This window comes from Penaeus monodon, chromosome 31 (genome assembly GCF_015228065.2).
Source record: "Penaeus monodon isolate SGIC_2016 chromosome 31, NSTDA_Pmon_1, whole genome shotgun sequence".
NCBI classification, from domain to species: Eukaryota; Metazoa; Arthropoda; class Malacostraca; order Decapoda; family Penaeidae; genus Penaeus; species Penaeus monodon.
In genome coordinates this window covers 28,866,718-28,871,200 of record NC_051416.1, presented here as the reverse complement: position 1 = coordinate 28,871,200, position 4,483 = coordinate 28,866,718, and the positions used below count along the sequence as shown (strand labels likewise).

Here is a 4,483-nt window from a genome sequence, read left to right as displayed (position 1 = left end):
GGATTTTTTCTTTTAATCATAGAAACAAGACGAAACTTTCACTTCTGTTCGTTTCTTTTTTCTTCTCGAACTTCGAAGTGCAAAGTGTTTAAGACTCTAGATGCGCTACGGACTGTGTGCAACTTTGCAGGCTTTGTTGACCTCTTTCTTTCTGCAATGCACATCTTGTTTCTGAAATGATTTTCACCTTCCTCGTCTCACCTTTTTTTCCAAAAGTTTTTATGTTAAGTGACGCGACTTCATTACAAAGTTCATTATAGACTTGCATACGAAATTTATTTGCATACCTATAAGAAAGAATTTGTATGAAAAGAAAAATCAGTTTAAAATCGAGAATTGGATTTGCCTTACGTGTTCCGCGAAATGGAAGACAAATACAGAAAAGCCGACTAAAGAATTTTAATGCTTTATGTGTGTTATGAATCCCACATAATACCTGCCGAGTTATGAGCCTTAAACCGGAGTACATAACGTTGTGTTTAGTAAGTATGAGTTACGCATACCCACGTCTTTTGTTTTTCCTTCCAGCCTCCAGTAATATGTAAAGTGCGTAAACCCTCTGGATCCCTGACAGTCAAGCTCAAGCCCCGTGAGGTCCTCGCAAATCCCGTCCCAAGACAGGATCCCAACACCCTTCGTGTTCCGGTCCCGTCCCAAGACAGAAGAAAAAGTGCCCGGTACTCTCCCGTCGTCGAACCCGTTCCAGGAAAAGGTCCAGCTTCGCCCTTCCAGCCTCGGCCCCGTCCCACTTCGCTGCGACCCAGACCCTCGAACTTCCAGCCTCGGTCCCGTCCCTGGAGGATAAAAAATTAAGTCCCATCCCAAGCAGTCCCCTCGGACCCCCCCCTCGGCCGCTCACTCCCTGCCACCTCCCCTCTATAGTTCGTGGCGTCCCTCCACCACCACCAGAAGGCAATACTTGAAGTGCTTCCGCGTGCGACTCGCGTGGAGGCAGGGAAGCTCTCTGAACTCCGAGGTTCTGTGGTGAAGTTGGACACTCAGGAGAGGCCTCAAGCTCGAGCTCTTCTGGAGAGGAACCGACTAGAGCTGAAATAAAAGATAAGTTTCCGTAGGGTTTCGCTCTCCTCGAGCCACAGCCCTTCCGAGAAAGCGCAAGAGGGAGGCTATGGGCATACGACTCGATATTCTGAGTTCCTAAAGCTCAAGGTCCAGATTGGATTCCTGGGGGCTGACACTGAAGAATCACCCCCTCCCCCCTCCCGTAACCCCTGACAGTCCCCGCTGCCAGAAGGTCGTCCCGGGTGATGACCAGACGACACGCAGAGGAAATTAAACATATTTGCTGAGTCTTCCTGATTCTCGGGTTGTCTCCGCCCGCGGTGGTTGATACAGCCCTCCCGCCTTGAGAGTCAGCCGCCCACTCACTGTGTTGCCGCGGCCTAGATAATGCAAGAGCTGTCTGTTGTGTTGCGTAACTGGTGTTATTGTTAAATTTTGAAGAAAAGGTTATATCAAAGTTGATTATTATATCTGTACAGTGTCTTTCCATGGGAGCAATACCAGAAGTCACACTATCCATCAGGAACTCCAGAGATAGCAGTACCGTGCACCGAGTACAAAGCTCTTGTGACCTCCGCCGCCACACAGCGCTGGCAGTCTGAGCTCACACAGGGCACCTCCCGCACTCTCATAGCAATAATTACAACTTAAGTTCGTGTTTGTCTCGTCGACACCGCCTCAACACACGACAACATGGCCGGAAGATTCGCCGGAGCCCGCATGGGCATGACCACCCAGAAGAAGAATGACGCCAACATGAACAAGAGAAACCGAAGCAAGGTAAGGCAGTTTCACGTTCTTTGTACCCAGTCTCGGCATGCCCTTGGTGAGACAGAGAAAGGCAGCAGCTCTCCCGCTCCCCCGCTCGCCCCCCTGCGCCGCCCCGCCTGCTCTTTGGCAGGGGAAAGCAGGGGAGGAAGGAATCGGTTCTCCAAGCCTCAGGATCTCGCCCTTCTGCAGTAGGTTGATCTTAAGATTCATCTAGTGATTTGTCGCAATTTGCCTTATAGTTCTCAAACATGATATTTGCGTTTCTTGTCCGCAAATGCGAGCTCGACATGCATGCCCTCTTTAAATAGATGAATCTTTCATTTTTCTATAAAAAAAAAAAAGAGTTCGCGTTTCGGCTAAAACTGATGATCCTTTGATAACGTCGATGTTCAAAGTGGTAAGCTCCTTTAAAGGGATCGTCAAATGATGAAAATATTAATGTCGAATTTTCAGGAAAACGCGAATGATAAACAAATTGGCTTTTATAACGCAAGATGAAAGTGTAAGACTGACTGTCATAGTTGCAGACCAAAGCTATATTCTTCGATTGTGTACTGGAGGCAGAAGTAATGTGGATGTGCAGTTTAGCAACACTTTTCGTTATTTAAAATTGTATAACCGTCCGAGTAAATATTATGAACATATTAAACTCCCACTGAAGTTGACTATAGCTCTGTGAAAAATGAAAATACTTGAGGATCTCGTGGGTTGAGATATTCACAACGAATGGTATTAATGAATATCTTACCCCTTTCCATTTATTTTTGTATATAACTGTAGATGCCGCAAAAAATGCTTTACTTAAAATCTTAGATAGTGCACGAGTCGAACGCTGGTGTACACTTGAAACATTGTCTGTGCCGACAAGTAACAAGCACTGTATTCCACAAATTCATACGATATATATACAACCATGTGTTTTTTAAGTCATGGACACACAACCTTATGCTATTCGCTCATCATGCATACATATATTTATGTTATTCGCACATCATGGGTACACAACCTTATACTTATCGCACAATATGGAGCCTTACACTATTCGCCCATCAAAAATAAACAAGCCTACGCTATTCGCACATCATAAATATATAATCCTTAGGTATTCATGTATAAGGAATACATTATTCTACGTTACTTGTACATAATCCATATACCATAATTTAGCTTTAGCTCTTAAGTGATTCAGCTTTAACTCTAAGTGATTTAAAATTAGCTTTTAAGTGTTTTCATGTTAGCTTTAAGTATTCTAACATAGCTCTTAAGTGACTTCACAAGAGATTGTAAGTGTTATAACATTAATCTTTAAGCAATTCGATACTTGTGAAAAGATCTCCAGGATTTTTTTCTACAATGTTTGTATATAATCCAGTGGTATTCAAATTATTTTAAAAAATACATACCCTACAATTTAAGTTTTCCTGTATATTTACACATTACACGCAAATTAAAATTAAACATATACCTTGCAAATTATATGTTAAAGGCAATGTATAACTTTTTTTCAGCTGCATATACAAAGCAACACATCGACTTTCACCCAATGTATATTATTTCATAAGTTGGAGAAAATGAAACACTACAAGCAGATACACTATTTAACGCTGTCTGGAAAATGTAATCTGTGCTTTATAATTGTTCTTTAAAGATTTTTATTTCTTGAAATTTTGCATGCTATGTGTGTCTTTTTTGTATATTATGTACTTTGTGAGCCGCATTTTTTTCCGTATTCTAATTCCCTTTTCTTGTTTTATATCTGTAATCCTTAGAACATAATTATCATTCCTCTGTATTTAGTAACCAACACTTACAGGTATTAATTATTCCTCAGAATTACTGATGTGATATATTGCGATGTAGGGTTTGCTATGAATGTCCTCTGCTTTCATCCCTACAGCCTGCATGTTTTAACCCTGAAACTCATTTTTTCATATGCATTAAGATACTTGTACTCTATAGCAATATATCTTGTGAATACGTGAGCCTTGCATGTTTTGAATTCATATGTAATCCCTAGTCGTTACTATTGATATTAGCATGGAATTCCTAGTAATTATTTCCTCTATTTTCTTTCTTACATTGATATGTGGTGTCAATATATATTTGCTATAGTTAACGCATGATTTGGTGTCCATTTTTTGTAGCTGTTCACTTTAATAATCCATTTTTAAATCGATGTATTTATTTTCCAGAAATGAATTATGAGAATCTGATGTCAATGATAAATGTTTCGTGTTTAATTTTTGTATAGTTATGCACTCTTGTTCAATAATGTTTACCAACCATTTTGATATTGTGTGTATGATTATATACTTTATATAATTTTGCACCAGACAGCATGTTTTTGTATGCAAATTGTATCTTTATAAAACAATAAAACTAATGTACTTTTCATTACCTATTCCTTGTGGACTAAGTTGGTATTTTAGCATACATGTAGCAACTTCTGTAGCTCTGTGAAGCAGTCGTGGATTTTATCTGATATGAGAACTTGAATATGTATTTTTTCTGCTGCATTTTCACGTCTTTTGAGGACTGTATTTGTGCATGTAATGTGGACTGCATGGTCTGTATATGTACTGTATACTATTATACCTTTTTAATGGTTATAGGGACTTTACAAGAACACTTTGCGTGTCAGTACATGTATTGCGACGTTCATGGGTTTGTAGATGTTTGTTATTCTTATCTG

At 40.1% G+C, this 4,483-nt stretch overlaps 1 long non-coding RNA gene across 1 annotated transcript in view; it reads left to right on the top strand.

Moving 5' to 3' along the window:
* The window catches only part of LOC119593156, a 99,250-nt gene that overhangs the window by 69,871 nt on the left and 24,896 nt on the right, over positions 1-4,483 (top strand). The window contains exon 2 of the long non-coding RNA XR_005230502.1: positions 529-1,800. This is a non-coding gene — a long non-coding RNA (uncharacterized LOC119593156). The remainder of the gene's footprint in view (positions 1-528; positions 1,801-4,483) is intronic.